Source organism: Hemicordylus capensis, chromosome 1 (genome assembly GCF_027244095.1).
Source record: "Hemicordylus capensis ecotype Gifberg chromosome 1, rHemCap1.1.pri, whole genome shotgun sequence".
NCBI lineage: Eukaryota > Metazoa > Chordata > Lepidosauria > Squamata > Cordylidae > Hemicordylus > Hemicordylus capensis.
This window is the reverse complement of record NC_069657.1, coordinates 417,076,507-417,095,577: the sequence shown is the minus strand read 5'-3', so window position 1 is coordinate 417,095,577 and position 19,071 is coordinate 417,076,507. Positions and strand designations below refer to the sequence as shown.

Sequence of the window (19,071 nt, the reverse complement as noted above, 5' to 3'; positions counted from 1 at the left end):
ATGCACTACCCCTTTCTCATTCTAAAAATCTATTTTTTAAAAAACTAATATTTTGCCCTTGCTACCAATTCTAGAATAAGCAACCCATATGATAGGGAGCCCCCACCCCCACCCACCAAGTCCTGCTATTTTTATTTTTAATTTGATTTCTATACCGCCCTTCCAAAAATGGCTTGGGGCGGTTTACACAGAGAAATAACAAATAAATAAGATAGATCCCTGTCCCCAAAGGGCTCACAATCTAAAAAGAAACATGAGATAGACACCAGCAACAGTCACTGGAGGTACTGTGCTGGGGGTAGATAGGGCCAGTTACTCTCCACCTACTAAATAAAGAGAATCATCATGTTAAAAGGTGCCTCTTTGCCAAGTTAGCAGGGCTATGCTGCCTCATCGTAGCGGGGAGGGGGAGTGTTCCTAGGAGGGATGAGCGAAGTACTCTGGGAGGTATACTCCCAGTAGGGTCACCCAAAGAGTGACGGTCATCCCAGCCGCCCAGCTAAAGCAAGCAGGCACCTATACTGGGCAGCAGCGATATAGGAAGGTGTTGGAGGCGGACGATCACTTCAATGACAACTACAAAGGCATCATTTCATACTGCATGGGAGACGGCAATGGTAAACCACTCCTGTATTTTACCAAGAAAACTACATGGATAGACAAAATAGAATGATTTTCAATATAGTGCCAGATGATGGGCCCCTCCGGTTGGATGGTATTCAACATGCTACTGAGGAAGAGCTGAGGATTTCTCCGAGTACCAATGGTGTTTATGACATGGTGGACGTCTAGCAGCTGATGTTGCTATACGGGAAAAGAAAATAGGAAGCTGCAAAGACAGAATTACAATGGGAATGTGGAACATGAATATGGGAAAGCTCAACACAGTGAAAGATGAAATGAATCGACTACAGATTGACATCTTGGGCATCAGTGAATTAAAATGGACTGGAATGGGACACTTTCAGTCAGAAAATCATATTGTTTACTATTCAGGATACGAAAAACCAAGAACGAGGTTGCTTTCATAGTCAGGAAGGATATAGCAATGACAGTACTTGAGTACAATGTGGTCAGTGACCAACTAATATCAATTAGATTTCGTGGACAACCCTTTAACAGGACAGTTCTTCAAGTCTATGCCCCAACGACTGTGGCAGAAGAAGAGGAAGTTGATGAGTTTTATGCTCAAGTCCAGTCTGAAATTGACAGAACATGCAAGCAAGATGTGATGCTGGTGGTTGGAGACTGGAATGCCAACGTTGGAAAAGGTAAGGAGGAAAACACAGTTGGCCTATATGGCCTAGGAAACAGAAATGAAGCAGGAGAACGACTTATAGGTTCCTGCCAATCCAATGATCTCTTCATTGCTAACACATTCTTCAAACAACCAAAGCGGCACTGATACACATGGACATCACCAGATGGAGTACACAGAAATCAGATTGATTACATTATAGGTGCAAGGAGGTGGAAGAGCTCAGTTATAACAGCAAAGACATGACCGGAGCCACTTCTGGAACCGATCACGAACTGCTCATGTGCAAGTTCAAATCAAGCTAAAGAGGAAAAACAAAACTATCCAGCTTCTACGATGTGACCCACATTTTCCAAGGAGAACATCAGGAACTGCTTTGAAGTTCTGAACTTCATTGATAGGGAACCAGAGGATCTGTGGAATGAAATCAAAGAAGTTGTTAAGGATGAATGTGAAAAGAGACTGCCAAAGACCAAGAAACAGAAGAAAGCAAAATGGATTTCAGAACAGACAGTGGGAATTGTCAAGAAGAAGAGAGAAGCCAAAGTCAAGAAAGATAAAGACCTAAGGAAGGAACTTAATAGGGAATTTCAGAAAGCTGTTAGAAGAGACAAAGAGCAGTACTACAATGACATATGTAAAGACCTTGAGGATGGAAATAGACATGGAAAAACAAGGAAAGTTTTCCAAAATATCTCTGAACTCAGAGGGAGGTTCCAACCTCGAATTGGTATGTTAAGGGATGCTAAAGGACACATAGTAACTGGTTCAGGGAAGACCAAACAGAGATGGAAGGAGTATACTGAAAATCTGTACAGAAGGGACGTCAACATCTAAGATACTCTAGAAGATATTTCCTACTTGCAAGAACCTCTAGTACGGGAAGATGAAGTTAGATCAGCCCTCCAATCCTTACCAAATCAGAAGGCTACAGGAACTGATGGAATAGCTACAGAAACAAGGCAGGCAACAGAAGAAGAATCAGTCAAGGCTCTAGCCAAACTATACCAGCAGATTTGGAGAATGACACAGTGGCCAACAGATTGGAAGAGGTCAGTCTGCATACCCATACCAAAGAAAGGAGACTTAACAGATTGTGCAAACCACTGCAAAATATCCTCAATTTCACATGCTAGCAAAATAATGCTCAAGATAATCCAATGCAAATTAGAGCCCTATGTGGAAAGGGAAATGCTGGATGTTCAAGCTGGTTTCAGAAAAGGCCAAGGAACAAGAGACATCATTGCTGATGCACGCTGGATAATTGAGAAAGCCAAAGAATACCAGAAAGAAATCAATATGTGCTTTATTGACTACAGAAAAGCCTTTGATTGCATCAACCATGTCAAGTTGTGGGATATCCTGAGGAAAATGGGCATCCCAGAACATCTCATTGTTCTCATGAGAAACCTATACACAGGACAGGAAGCCACAGTCCAGATGGAACATGGTGAAACAGACTGGTTCCAGATCGGCAAAGAAGGAGTAGGACAAGGCTGTATACTTTCTCCCTCTTGATTCAATTTCTATGCTGAACATATAGTGAGAGAAGCTGGACTGGAATATGAACATGGTTTTAAAGTTGGAGGAAGAAATAACAATAACCTGAGCTACGCTGATGACACCACTCTGATAGCTGAGAATGAGGATGATCTGCAAGCTCTAGTAATGAAAGTCAAGAAGCACAGTGAAAAAATGGGACTACGACTAAATGTCAAGAAGACTAAACTAATGACAACAGGTACAGCAACCAGCCTCGTATTGAAAACGATCCTAAGAATCTCAAACTCCTACAACGGGAATATACAGCTATTTTTTCTGCAACAGACTTGCAACACTGCATCACTATAATGCAAAGATAAGATCCAGAATAAGGCATTGGAAATGTGAATGGCATCTTGCTGTCTGTGCAGGGACTGTGGTGCCACAACACAGGAAGTACAGAAGCACACTTAGGAGATCTGTAGTGACACTTTTGTAGGGTTTAATCTGGAAAGCACCCTAGTCCGTCACTGACAGCTCAGACCCCATCAGTATATGTGAAGTTGGGTTTTTTTGCCCCAATATGCTTCACTTTACATTGCTTACATTGATCCGTTGCTTACACTTGCCATTTTGTCACCCACTCCCCCAGTTTGGAGAGATCCTATTGGAACGCCTCACAATCTATTTTGGATTTCACTACCCTAAATGCAAACGGTATACTCATAGGCTGTGTATACATGAATGGGTGTCCAGCAAAAAGCAGAATTCCTGATTGTTAGAAGAGGCCTATCTGTCTACAGTTTGCATGCAGGCAGTGTCTGTGCAGCCTGTAGACAGAACAAGCACCAGGTGGGGGTAGGGCAGGACTGCTCAACTTTGGCCCTCCAGCAAATGTTGGCCTAAAATCCCCATAACCCCTTGGTATTGGCCATTGTGGCTGGGGGTTATGGGAGTTGTAGTTCAAAAACAGCTGGGGGGTCTAAGTTGAGCAGGCCTGGGGTAGGGCCTGCTGCTGAGACCTTGTTCCCCTTGTGTGTATTTTGTGTACACACAGTGAAAGCATGCAAAAAGTTATAGTCTCAGTGTAGGGGTTAGCCTTGCTCTTGCTTGTCAGATTAAAAAGAAAAAAGGGGGGGGAACAGAAAAAAGCGACGGGGGGGGGATACTTGACTAAAAATGGTACAGTGAGGGAGAGTACGCAGAATCCAAAGAAGGATCTCTCTCTCTCTCCGATCTCTCTCTCTCTCTCTCTCTCTCACACACACACACACACTTTTTAAAAAGTTCTCAGAATTACACAAACATATTAAGTAGCTAACATTTTGGCACTCATCACCACACAATATGTTTTAGTGACAACTCACTTTTGTGCATAACATTTAGTTCCAACCTAACAGTTTGTTGAATGGTGGCACACAACTTTGGTGCTATTTAGCAATTGGATTGAATTCAAACTTTTAACATTCTTTATAAACTTATTTCATAATTTGATTGTTTTCTTTTAAGGCCATACTCTTGTGCACATCTTGCTGGTAGTAGGCCCCACTGAATAGAGTCGGACTCACTACTGAGCAAACATGGCTAGAATCCATTACATTAGGGCACATTTCCCCTGACCATCTTTTGTACTTAGGTCTGTTTCCTATATAGTGCAAAAAAGTCTGGAGTCAATTTCCCAGTTCTGCATTAGTGGCTAAAAGCCAGCACTTCTAAATATTTAAATATCGGTTAAGTTACCAGACTCAGAAACATTTTTTTTCACAGAAAAAAAATCATTTCTTTTTTAAAATATTGAAAGTTAGATGATAAATATTTAAATAGTTATTTCCACACAACAATGAGTTTTTCTTTTAGATAAATATAGTGCAGCATTTGAAAGTCCATTCTGAATATTAAAACCCAATATACCCTAGTACTGATTATAAATATACTTTTCAATGACAATTATCCTCTCCCCCACCCCGACCCCCGTTAAACAGGATAAACACTGGCAACATTAATAATGAAAAGAGAGTGGGAAGGATAGTTACTGTTAGGAATTCCTAGTCATTCTTGTTATGAAAAGCACAAGCTTAACAAAACTATGTATGTAAAACCCAATTTGTCAATCAGACATTCAAATCAAATAATTTAGACTCAAATTTAGTCTCTTTCAAAAAAAACATGTTAAGGCTCTCCACATGAGCAGTGTGGAGAGCTGAGGAGGGTTCTGTGGGGAGAGTGGGCTTGACCCGTTCTCCCCACAGATCAGCACCGAGCCTGCCCTGGGTGGCCAGATCAGCTGCACACACGATTACTGACTCCGTCATGGAGCTGGTTGGTGCGGCAAGGATTGGGGGCTGCCTGGCCACCAGAAGAGTGTGTGGGCCATTCTGGGGAGACCCCTGATGCCAGGAGGTTTGTTTTAGCCTCCCGGTAGGGGGTCTCCTCATGCGTTGCTGCAGCATGGAGCCGCGCTGTGACGACTCACGATCAGGGCAACGTGGTTAGCGAAGCACTCGCTCTGCTAACCTTGTTTAAGGGGAGGGGGAATTAAGGCAGGCTAGTCACTGGGCTTGCCCATGAGCTAGGTGGTTCTGAGGATCACTGGAAAACCCTAACATTAATTTCCCCTAATTACCCCTAACATTGATTTCTATGGGCTCAAACAGACCCAATTCCTTTCTCAGGCTTTTTGTTTTGTTTTGTTTGCTTCTGCACAAAATCTTCTGATGGTTTCAGGTCTGCATTGTAGTGCCCCAGAAGGATCAAATGCCCTGACACCTGCATTGCACTCCCCTTAATTCCACCCTCCTTTCTGGAATTTCCCCTAGTGCTGATGCAGCTGATGTTGCAATTTTTATTTCCCCACAATGCCCCTGATGTACCATTGCTATGAAGTAATGATATATTGGGGAGGCCCACATAATGGCCAGAACTGGTACTGCAGCCTACATAACCTGAGGAACCAACCTAATTGGCCTCGCGTTAACAGCAACTCCAGGCTTGGTGCCCTAGTCTGAGCAACATCACTGGTTAGAGCAGCAGCACAGACTGGATTTGTCTTGCCTTTGCTTTATAGGATCACTTATTTTTTATTTAATTTATCATATTTATATGCCTCCTGATATGTACATCTCAAGGCAGTTTACACAATTCAAAACACAACAATTACAAAACAGAGCAAAGACAACTAAAAGAATTTCACAGAATAAAAAGTTAAAACAATCTCATGGGATAAAAGCAGTTAAATCGTTTAAAATTAATTTCAGTTAAAAACCTGAAAAAACAGGTGTGTCTTGGTCTTCCTAAAAGCAAACAGAGATGCTATTATTTTGACATGGAACAAATTCCATCACCCTGGGGCAGCCACAGAGAAGGTCCTGTCCCAAATGAGCCAGTAGCAACCGTAACCAGACCTCTCCAGATGACTTTAATAAGCAATAGGGTTCATGACAGAGAAGGTGCTCTCTTAAGTACCGTGGAATGTTGAGGGCTTTGTAGGTAATAACCAGCACTTTGTCTTTCACTCAGAAACAAATCAGCAGTCAGTGAAGTTTTTTTTTTTTTTAATGGTGTTATGTGGTCCCTTCAGGTTTGGCCAATCTGTACCAATTGTAGTTTCTGGACTACATACAAAGGCAGTCCCACATAGAGTGCATTACAGTGATCAATCATGGAGCTTACCAGGATAAGCACCACTGTTTTAAGGACATTTATCTTCAGAAATGGGCATAGCTGATGTATCAGCCAAGGCTGATAAAAAGTGCACCTGGCCACTGCCTCGGCCTGAGAAACCAGAGGGAGTTTGGGATCCATGAGTACTCCCAAGCTACAAACCTATCGTTCAGGGAGAGTGTAACACCATCCAGATCTAAATCATCTCTCAAGTCCTGACACCGCCCCCACATCAGTACTTCCTACCTCCAGACAGACATTTAGGGAAGATAAATGTGGGTATCATCAGCACATTGATAACACCCTGCACCAAATCTCCTGATGATCTCTCCCAGCGGTTTCATGTAGATGTTAAAGAGCACTGGAGACAGTATGGAGCCTTGTGGAACCCCATACTTTAATTCTCGCTTTGCAGAGCAGCAGTCTTCAAGTGACACCATCTGGAATCTACCAGAGAGGTAGGAAATGGACCACTGTAAAACAGTGCCACCCAATCCCACCTCCCTCAGGTGACCCAAAAGGATACCATGGTTGATGGTATCAGAAGCCACTGAGAGAGCCAAAAGGATCAAAGGAGTTGCACTCCCTCTGTCAATAGCCTATTGGAGATCATCCATCAGACCCACCAAGGCAGTCTCAATCCCACAGCCTGCTCGAAAGCCAGTTTGAAATGGGTGTAGTAGTATCATCCAAAACTGCCTGGAGCAGAGAGGCCACCACCTGTTCAATCACCTTGCCCAACCATGGAAGATTGGAAATGGATTTTCTGCCTGGAGAAAGTGAATAGAGAGAGAAATTTCTCCCTCTCACATAACACTAGAACCAGGGGTCAACCCATGAAATTGCCAGGAAATTTAGGACCAACAAACGGAAGCACTTTTTCACACAACACATAATCAACTTCTGGAATTATCTGCCACAAGATGTGGTGCCACAAGATGTTGTGACAGCCAACAACCTGGATGGCTTTAAGAGGGGTTTTGATAAGTTCATGGAGGAGAGGTCCATCAATGGCTACTAGTCGGAGGGCTACAGGCTACCTCCAGCCTCAGAGGCAGGATGCCTCTGAATACCAGTTGCAGGGAGTAACAGCAGGAGAGAGGGCATGAACTCCTGCCTGTAGGCTCCCAGTGGCATCTGGTGGGTCACTGTGTGAAGCACGATGCTGGAATAGATGGGCCTTGGGCCTGATCCGGCAGGGCTGTTTATTTTATTTATTTTTGCATTTTTATACCGCCTTTCGTTAAAATATAGCCCCAAGGCGGTTTACAAAAGTTAAAAACATACAATAAAAACACAATAAAAAAAACATGCTAAGAGTATAAAAACATATAAAAACAGGCATAAAACAATACAAGAAATAATACAATACAATACAAGAAATAATACAATACAATACAAGAAATGTTCTTATGTTCTTATCTGTAATTAGCAAACTCTGAGGAATCCAATGCAGGTTTCTTCAAATAAGGTCTAATAATAGCCTCCTTAAGACAAGGAGGCATCCTGTGCTCGCTCAGAGAAGCATTTATAATATTTACCAGACCCTCTCTGATAATATGATTACCAGATGAGATAAGCCAAGTTGGGCAAGGGTCAAGAGAACAGGTTGTAGTATATACAGTCTGTAGCAGTTTGTCCATATCCTCAGGAGTCACAAACTGAACATGATCCAATCTATCTCCACAGTAGACTCTGCAGTAATTGTGGAATCCAGTTCAGCCTGGATACGAGAGATTTTATCCGCAAAACAAAATTGAAGATGTTGCAGTGAGTGACTGATGGTTCCAAGTTCAGATTCAAGGGGGAGGGGGCATAAACTAGCCCCCTCAAGACCCCAGACACCTCAGCTGGACATGGATTTGTGGAAGCAATGTGGGAAGAAAAGAATCATTTCTTTGAAGCCCACACTGCCAGAGCATATATCTTCAAATGTGCTCTGTGTTGTGATCTGTCGGATTTGCGTCAAGCCTTCTTCCACTTGCGCTCTAGTCGTCTACCTTGCTGCTTCAGCTCCTGTAGTTCTTCCGAATCCTGATTTTGAAGCAGGTGGGAGAGGACATTTATTTATTTATTTATTTGATTTATATACCGCCCTTCCAAAATGGCTCAGGGCATTTAGGAGCAATGATGTCTACTGCTCTAGTAAGTTCATTATTCCATTTGTGCACCACAGCACCAACAGAATCACTAGCACTTGGTACTCAGTGCAGCTCAGTCATGACTACATCTTCTGCAAATGGCAGGATCCTCATCTATCCAACCCAGCACTTCATGTCTAGACTGCATCAGCTGCCCTCTGGCCCTTTTGACCCAAGTCTGTTTCCTCCATAATCAGATCCAGCTGCATCCTGGCTTGGACACTCAGTCCCTGAGGGCCAGTTTGGACAATACATCAGAGTGGCCCGACTCATTTGCAATCAAGGACATAATCAAGCACATCCTATACCATTCCACTTCTCGCATTCGTGTGTGTGTGTGTGTGTGTGTGTGTGTGTGTGTGTGAGAGAGAGAGAGAGAGAGAGAGAGAGAGAGAGAGAGAGAGAGATAAACATGTGAACTGCCCACTCACATGGGTGTGTGAGCAGTTGTTTGAACCCCCTGCTCACACACTACTTGAATGGAGCATTTAGATCATGCGTTTGAGAAGGTGCTTTGAACAAACTTACCACATGCAAGTAAAAGAAGAGGAATGGCATGTCAAGAGGGAAATGGGACATCCTCATTCATGCCTCTAATGGTGCATGGAGGGGACTGACTTTGATGTTTTGTCCAAACCAGTCTTTAGACATGCAATGTTTCATTTGTCCTCATTCACCTAAATTAGGCTCTAACTTCACCCCCTGCACAGTACCTCCAGTGACTGTTGCTGGTGTCTATCTTATGTTTCTTTTAGATTGTGAGCCCTTTGGGGACAGGGATCCATCTTATTTATTTGTTATTTCTCTGTGTAAACCGCCCTGAGCCATTTTTGGAAGGGTGGTATAGAAATCAAATACATACATACATACATACATACTGACCACAAAGCCATTTTCACAAAATCTTGAAATTAAAAGGGAAACACAACGGGAAGGGAAAGTGAACCACCACCTAATGATTAACCCCTCTACCCCCTTTTGGGTAGGAGGATACAGGGAGCCTGAAGAACATGCAGCAAGGAGAAAAATTTATGTACTTTTTAAAACTCCAAAAACATAAGATATCTCTAGAATGAATCTTAAATACACACACACCTCTCTCTCGTCTCCCCCCCCCGCCCCTTCTCTCTCCTTGGGACAACTAGAGATCTTTTCTCATAAGAAATAAAGAAAACATATGGGTAATAAAGAAAAACATGTATATTGTCAATAGTCACACCTGTCCAATTACAGTTTATTTCAGTATGGAGAATTCTGTTCAGCCCCTAGATGGCAATACTATCAAACAATTTTTATACCATGAGTACTTAATGATTAACAACCAGCTTTCAGTCATCCAACATACTCAAGGCAGCCATTAAAAAAATAACAAAAATGATTTCAATATAGATTCTTTTAATAAACATTTATGGCTTAGAGTCTTGAAAGTGGAAGCATTCTAACAGCCGCAGCCAATGGGAACTTCTACAGCCCAATGCAAAATTATGGACTGTAGGTTAAAGTACGGAGCTCAAACTGAAGTTCATGCTTGGCATAAAAATCTGGCATCAGAAATTATGCTGGCACAAAACACAATTCAAATTAGCTTTACAATTGGATGCAGGCTATATTAATAGTTTATGAAGACAGTTATCTATTAGGCTTTGACACCCAAACTTTTAAAAGCCTACAAATTTACACCCTGGAGGTTTAGTAGTGGAGAAAGGGGTGGACACTTGAAGTTAAATGATTGCTTCAAATCTATTACGAAGAGCCTTGGAGATGGAAAAACATAGGATTATACATAGATCAGACATAAAAACCCTTGCTGTATTCACTTGTTTGTGAATTAATAATCAAGAATCCTGGTTCAGAGCCACCAATGCTTACTTTTGCAAGAATTTTCAGAAAGCCCACTACAAATTCTACTATATTGCTTGCTCCAATAATGCTTTACAGGATTTCTTTTGGGAACACAGTGAAGAGGTGGGGAGGCTTCAAAATACCTTAAAAGGGGTTACAGGTCCCAACTTAGGTTGATGTGTGGAATACATAATTAATGTTTTAAGCTGATGAATATGGATTGCTACCTATTCTTCAGGTTACCAAATGCCCCACTCTCCAAGAGTCCTACCAGTTGCTATTCTGGCTCCTCCTGGCTTCTACTTATCAGCTAGCCTGTGGCCTCTCTTATTTTTCCTAATCACACTGCATGTTAGCTTAACTCCTACAGAGTGTTTTGCTCATCTTACAAAGCTTCCCTGAGATTTTAATTCTCATTGGAGCATTGCATTCTACAGAGCTATTCACACAAGCAGCCTAATCCAAGGCTGGGGCAGCCCAGCCTGGTTTAGGCTGCTCGTGTGCAGCGCCAGGATCAGAGCCGATCCCAGAGCTGTCCACCCGCGTAACCCTACTTTTAACCTCAAGTGCACCCTTAACCCTGGTACCGAGGTTGTGTGGGTGTTCGGGGTGCATGCAGTAGGGACGTGCACAAACTGGTTTGTGAACTCACGGGAGAAGGGGGGTCCTTTAAGGGGAAGGGAAGGCGCCCCTACTTGCCCCATTGCTTTCCCCCCATGGGTGTACTTCCCAATAGCATTGGTGTGGGACTGCAGCCCCACTGAACGCCATCATGCAAATGGCAGATACATGTGCATGTTGTGCATACGTGTGTTGGCCATTTGCATAATGACTTTCACCGGGACTGCAAAGAGGTACGCTTCAGCCCCACACCAACTACTTTGGGGAGAGCCCCTGCAGGGGGAAAGTGGTACCCTCCCTGACCCTTAAAGGACCCTGCCTCTGAACCAGTTTGAACACTGGTCTTTCAAACCATTTTGGCAATCCAGAGAATGAGTGCTGTACCGGTTCATGCACATCCCTAGCATGCAGCTCACAGAGTTCGGCGCCTAGAGTGCCTGACTCCCCCAATGCACTGTGCTTGTTGTGTGTGGTGCATTGTGGGATATCCAGAAGTAAATGAAAAAGAGTGTCCTTTTTCATTTACGCGTTGTCCTAGCATCAAGAAATCCAAGCAGCATGGATCATGCTCCAAGCAGCATGGATCATGTGGGAGCATGATCTGCGCATCCTACCAATGTGGAAGGATTGTCTGGGGGAAAGCTAAATTCGTCCCAGCCTTTCTCCCCACCCTCCTGGCCCTCCCAGCTGGTGGCCATGTGAATAGCCTTAACATCTCTGTCACTTTTGGATTTCCCATTTTTCTTTCCAATTGTCATGTATAGAATTCATACATGCTCAGGTCATAAGACCCAGTTAAGTAAGCTCAAACATGTGGCAGTTGTTGCTCATAGTGGGTTGGGGAGGGCAGGGGCTGTTGCCAGTAGTGGGGAAAATTTTGCTTGAGTCGCTATTTTTCTATGTTTCTATAGAGTATCCTTTTTCATTTACAACCAGACAAGCTGTAGCCAATGCAGATTAAGCAAAGTTTGGTTTCCTGCACTCCTGGCTAACACCTGGGCAGCCACCTTTTGTACAAGTTGGAGTTCTGAATGACTTTATATGTGGGTAATCCAAACTAGAAGTGATTACAGCACGGATAACTGTGACTATGTCAGACTTTTCCAGGAATGGCTCCAGCTGAAACTGGTGGAAGGCTCTCCTCAGGGGCAGAGCTCCAAGTGTTCCAAGGTGTCCTTGGAAGATGGGTTGCTCATAGGTCTTAAGGCCGCCCCATTTACCTCCTTCTCCTCCTGTGGCTGCACTCCACCATCACCCTACAGCCAGGGGCGTAGCAAGGTTGGAGTGGGCCCAGAGACAAGATTTTAAAATCCCCCCCCCCCACTGAAGCTCATCCTAAATTATTTTTTAAAGGGTTTTGTAAATTGTGGAGGATGCAAATCATTTAATGGTACTAGAGAAAGACATGCTGTTCTGGTAGCTCCAAGTCTTAATACCCACATCAATTTCAGATGCTGAATACAACTGAAGGAAGCCCAGGCGGATGCGTGGCTGGGAGAGTCAGCCATGTGACTTGCCTCGGGGGGGGGGCAAGGCAGTGGGCCCCCAGACAACTGTCTCCCCTTGCCCTATTATCATTACGCCCCTGCATGCAGCCCACCACAGTTATCACGCCTGTTCCCACTGCTCGCCACCACCGCTCCTATCCCATCTTGCACTGCTTGCCTTCCAGCACCCAACTGATCAGAAGTTAGGGGGGCACCAGGGGGAGATGAGTTCTGCCGGGGTGGCTACACGCTGCTGGGAAGGCCAACACCAGCTGCCTCCACAAGCTATATCAGTGGCTCTCCTAGTCACCACTGTCGACTTGACCTCCAAAAGAAGTCCTGGCTCAAGGAGCACTCCCAGCCTGTGAGCTGCCAGAGGAAGTGTGACCCCAACCAAAAGAAGCTGAAAACCCCAGAGCTGTTGATTCTCCAACCAACAGTAACTTCTGTCTTGAATGGATTCAGTTTCAACTTGTTCTCACCCATCTGATTCTTCACAACTGCCAAACAACAGTTCTGCCCTGGTGACACCAGCATACTGACGTCTCTCCAGATATCCAGATAGCTTCATAAAAGAGCATGTGGGACAAGATGGGTCTTTGTAACCCTGCACAGGGTAAAGAGTAGAGCAGCAGCCCCCCAGCATCATCAGCATCATTCATTCATCCTCAAAGAATGAGCAGAGCCCTGCCCCCACTCCCATCTCTGTCAAGTGGTCCTAAAGAAAAGCATAGTAAATGGTATCAGAGGCCACCAAGAGGTCCAGAAGAATCAACACAGTCTCTCTCTGTTCATCTCCCAGTCCACTAAGCCATCCACTAGGGCAACCAAGACCATTTCAAAACTAGGGTGAAAGCCAGAATGAAAAGGATCCTTGGAAATGGGTATGACCCAGAGAAACCTGGGGCTGGGATGCCATAAATGCACTCAGAAACCTTGCCCAAGAACAGAATGTCAAACACTGGACAGCAAATCAGTCACAATACAATCAGAAGGGTCAAAAGATGGCCTCTTCAGTAAGGGGCTTATAACTGCCTCTTTCAAAATTGATGGCACATGACCCTCTCTTCAAGAGCTATTTATTGCCTCAGCTGCACAGACAGAAAGCTCAAGCTTAGCTTTCTGAATAGCCAGGATGGGCACAGGTCAAGCATGCAAGTGGTTGATTGCACAGATGCACGTAAGTTATGAACTTTTCAGTCACCCCTTGTATTCTTCTTCTCATCTTGCATGGAAATTACACATTACACGACAAACACAGGTTTCCAGATCCTGTGCACTGCTTCTTCAGTGCAAAAGAATATCAGTAGAAAGAGAGGTTTTCAGGGAAGAAGTGGAGGATGGGATATGGAGTTTAACCCTTTCCCCCACCCAGAATTCGGGCCTGTAGCGGCACGGACAACCTGCATTCAATTCCCTTGCTCCCTCCAAAACACGTGAGCAGTGCTAATCTGACTAGAGCTGTGCATGCCCAGCTCAGCTATAGGGGCTTGGTACCACATGCAATGTCCACTGCTGTGCACACATATAATTGCAATGGAGCCATTTTGTTTCCGTGCATTGAAGAAAGGCACACTTTTGTTTGTACCATATTAACCCAAATCGAAGATGACTCTGAATCTAAGATGACTCTGCTAAAAAAAGGTTATGCCTGTATTTATCTAAAAGGTAGAGAACCCTGAATTTAAGGCAATGCCGCCCCCCCGCCCCCCGCCCCCCCCCCCCCGCTCAAAAAAGAAAATCTTATACTGGACACAAAAAGGTGTTTTATTACATATAATAACTCTTATCAATAAATAATAAAAATGTGTTTGCTCATAAAGAAATGCCCTCCCTCCCACATGAGTGCCAGTGCTTTCAGAAGCACCAGCACTTCTCATGCTGCATCTCACTGTTTTCTTGTGTGAACTGGGAATGTATGTTCACAAATGCCTCCCCACCCCACCCCCCTTTTTAAAGAGCTACTATAGATTCAGTGGATTGAGAGGCATTCTGAGGACAGCCTCCACCACATATGCTCCTAATATTAGGGGATAGGGCAGGGAATTCTGAAGAGAAGAAAGAATAGAGCATGGGGAGGAGAGATCAAATTTAATTGTCCTTCTCTGGACAAAAATAAAATGAAGCCAGCTTACTTTGAAAAGGTCCACCATCCTCCATGTCTCTGTACAAGAGTGTCTGCTGTGGATAAAGGGTACCTTATTTGAATTCCACCCACAGATTCCCTGGTAATGCTTGAGAAGCACAAGGGCTGCCCTTGTGCTGGAGTCTCCAAGGGCAGAGGGAAAAGTGTGGAAGTCCCTCACCTCACTGCTGTTTTCTGTTTTTCGCACACATCACCCTGGTGCAAATTCAGATTTCCCCAACCCTTTCCACAGTATCTTCAAGCCTGTTTTCTCACCTCTAAACTCATCTTGCCCAGCCAAGCCCTCCCTCTTGCTCATGGTGCACAGCCAGCTCCTCCATCCCTGTCTGCTCATTGCATGTACCCACCCACTGCTGCCTACACCCTCTCAGGCCCCAGACCACTGCACTGAGATCAGCCAGAGAAAGAAAGGGGCGGGGGATGAGGAGGAGATGAAGGGTCACTTGTTGTTGCTAACTGAGGTTTACTTCTGAGTAAGCAGCTGCAGAACTTGGTGAAAGGGGCAGGGTGAGAGTCCAAAGTGTGATTTACTTCTGAGCAAGCACAGCCGGCAGAGCTTGGCAAAAGTGTGTTTTCTCCAAGTTCTGTAGCTGCTTACTCGGAGTAAATCCCACTTGGAATCTCTCTTCAATGAAGTGTCTCTATGACTGTAACTTTAAAGATATGTCCAACTTTTTCTCTGCAGAAACCGATGGAATTGTGTGGATAGCTGTTTAGTTTTCATCAGACCCTTCCAATCCAAGTCCCTCCCCATGGCAACCGACCCCTTCTTTGTGTTCACAGGAGTAAGTCCTGTGCCTCTACGGCAGCAAACAAGGAGGCACAGTCCCTCTCCCTCTGAGGCAACTAGCAGCGCCTGAGAAGAACTCATGTCCAGCCAGAGAAATAGGCTTTCAGGCAGGCATGCACACTCTCCAGGACTCAGGGGTATGGCAAAGAGGAGCATTGGCTCTGAGGAGCTGCAGCTGGCTGCCCCAGAGGGGATGCCTGGGAATGCACATTTAAGGCGACCCCCATATTATAAACACAAAGGACTTGTGCGAAAGCCTTATCCTGGATTCGGGTAAATACGCTAGGGGCACAACTCTTACTCTGGGTACGTCCTGGCTCATTCCCCACTCAAGCCCATGCTCTGGGGGAACGAATGGACAAACCTTGAAAGGCAAGGGGTGTAGCTCATGCTTTGCCTATAGAAGGTCCCAGGTAAATCTCTCAAATTAAAAAGAACCACTGGCATTCCTAGCAGACAGTACAAGACCTGAGGTCTAAGAGTAAGGCAGCTTCATATGAAGGCGGAGGGTGCAACTCCAATTGAGCACCTATGTTTTGTAAAAGTAATAGGATTGTTGAAGCTAGTAATAGGATCTTCACTAGCCAACAGAAGTGTGAATACTTTGTTCCATTATTGAGATTTTATCTAAAGGGCCCAAATGCATATGATCCTCACTTGAAGATATCAATCAGGGACATTATGCTAGTGGGAATGACTTCCGGTCCGGTTACAGTTGCCACCAGCTTGTTGGATGGAGACTCAGGACAGAGCCTTCTCTGTGGCTGCCCCAGGGCTCTACAATATGCTCCCTGACAAACTAAGAGCTTCCCCATCTCCAATTGCTTTTAAAAAGACACTCAAGATGCACCTGTTTCCCCAGGCTTCTCATTACAATTAATTTTAAACTGTTTGTTTTTATTCTGAAAAATAGTTTTAATTGTTCTTATTCTGTTTTTACATTTGTTGTACTTCAACTGATATGCATGTCAGGGATATGCATATCAGGCTTATTCATATTCAATATGAATAAATAAATATGAAAATAAATTAATAAATACACCTCAAAATCCCTGAAACTTCTTTGCACAAGCCTTGGAAAGTTTTGAACTCTGAGGCTTCCAGTACAAAGAGAAAATAACAGTCAACTTCAAGCACAGTGTTATATCTCCATAACACTGTGTTATGGAGCTGCTACCCTTTCAAAGGCATTGTTGGGGTTGCCCAAGTAGGATGGTTGTGCAAGTGGCATTGCCGTGGATTTCCCCATTGTGCCAAACAGGGGAACCTGCAGCAGTGCTGCTTGCACAACCTGACACTACCTTTGAAGGGCGCAGCAGTCCTGCAGGGCCTCGTCAAAGGCCTCCGGACCTGGGGCCGGTTCGGCGCCGGTGTGTGTGTGGACCTTTAAGGGTGGGGGAGGGTGTACTTACCCATCCCGCCGCTTTCCCCCCTCCAGCGCTCCCGTTTTATAAAGCATTTGGGGCGGCAGGGTACATCCCTGCCGCCCCTTCCCCTGTTCCTTGGCAAAAGGCTTCAAAAGCCTGACTGCGTGTGCTCATGTCGCATGCATGCATCATGTCCATGTGTTGCGTGCATGCATACGTCACGTGCACGCACGTCTGATGTGACGCATGTGCAGTCAGGCTTTTGAAGCCTTTTGCCGAAGAACGGGGGAAGGGGTGGCAGGGAGGTACCCTGCTGCCCCAAATGCTTTATAAAATGGGAGCGCTGGAGGGGGGAAAGTGGCGGAAGAGGTAAGTACACCCTCCCCCGCCCTTAAGGAGCCCGCCTCCCCAGTGCCAGACTGCGGAGGTGCGGTTCCGTGCACACCACTACAGTCCTGCAGCCCAGCATTTCCAAGACATAACTCTGCACTGGATGTCAGCCAGCTAAAATCATGGTCCAGAACATGACATGGATGTGTTTGTGCATTATATGTGTACACAAAACCAGTGTGCTGTAGTGGTTAGAGAGTTCAACTTAGACTGAGAAAACGAGGTTCAAATCCCCTCTCGCTCACAAAGCTTTAGACTGGGTTCAAATCTCAGCTCAACCATAACCGTTTCCTAAACTTTGGCCTAGGGATGGTCCACGACTCAGCCTAACCTCCCTCACAGGATTGTTGTGAGGATAAAAGGAGGGAGAAACATGCATGCTGCTTTGGGCTCCTTAGAAGGGTGGGATAAAAATTGGAAATAGATGAATATGAGGATATGAAAAGAGAAAAACACAATTTAAGCACATTTTCAAATATTGATAACCCAACCCCGAATAATTTACATTGGCTGACATCCAGACTGTCTGCATGCTCCAAGTACGAGCATGCATGCAGTGCTAGCCCCCATGCACCTTGGAAGCATGGGGACTAGCATGGAGCAGCACTGTGCATGCTGTTTGAAACATGCAATCAGTGTTTGTCAGGACGTCACCATTATTTTGTCAGAACTACGCTGACTACAACCCCGATAATCCCCAGCCACAGTGGCCTATAGCCAAGGATTATGGAAGTCGTAGGCTAACATCTGCAGGAGGGACGGAGTTGAGCAGGGGTGGTGTAGACAAAACAGAGTAGCAGTGGCATACCAATGTTGGCAGCGGCCTGTGTCCAACATTTGGCAGCCACCACCAAAGCCCCAGGCCACCTGTTGCCTTTCTTCCCCTCAACCTCATCCTGGGCTCTGTGGCCGCCTCCTCACCAGCTGCCTCCCTGACCACTCACCTACTGCCTCTCTTCTCATGCTGCTGGGCCTACTGCCACTGTGGCAATTCATAAGCCTTCAGGAACCATGATAGCTTTCTACGTTTTGCCCAGCCGCTGTGCGGTATAAAGATATCTTGTCCTGGCACCTGTTGCAGGTCTGTGACGTTTTAATACTGCACAGCAACCAGGCAAACCTTAGGAAGCTGCCACAGCTCCAGGAGTTTTAGGAGTCACTGTGGAGGTGGCGGTGAGAACTGCCACCGGGAGTGGGGGAGGGCGGCTGGGAGAACTGGGAGAGCTGCCAGGAACCAGGAGAACTGCCTCCGGGAGTTTTAGGAGTCACTGTGGTGGTGGCAGCCCAGGGAGAAAGGCAAGTGGAGATGGCAGTGGAGCAGGAGCCCAGGATGGAGGGAGAAGCAGCAGGCGAGCAGACCCTGGCAGCAAGTGACGTGTGTTCATGGGACATGTCTGCTCAGTTATAGTTCTGCCAGTGCTGAGTAGATGGACCACTGATCTGACCTGGTATAAAGCAACTTCCTGTGTTCCATGGCCCCTTGGAGGAAGGGTGGGAGACAGACAGACAGACAGATTTGAAAATGAAAAAGCAAAACACAATTTAAACACACTTTCAAAGCTCGAAAGCCCAAACATAAATAATTTGCATCATTTTGTTTGTAAGTTATGTTGAGCACAGGGAAAGGAAAGATAAAAATGTTTTAACCAAATGTACACTTCTAGATTCCTTTCACATTGCCTAGCAAGTATTGGGTTTTGTTTTGTTTTTAATTAATGAAGACAGGAGTTGTTTAAACTTTGGAAACAATTAGTATGTCCTCCTTTCATATTAGCTGAGAAGCAGAAGCAGCCCTAAAAGGCTACGTACTTGGCAACTGTACAAACCTTACAGCTCAGCTCATGGGCATGGTCAATACGACTCAGTCTTCAAAATTCTGACAAGTTT

General features: G+C 45.0%; 1 protein-coding gene across 1 annotated transcript in view; it reads right to left on the bottom strand.

The window, feature by feature from the left end:
* Positions 1 to 19,071, bottom strand: part of USH2A (usherin) — a 784,926-nt gene that overhangs the window by 68,560 nt on the left and 697,295 nt on the right. The gene's annotated exons all lie outside the window — the stretch shown is intronic.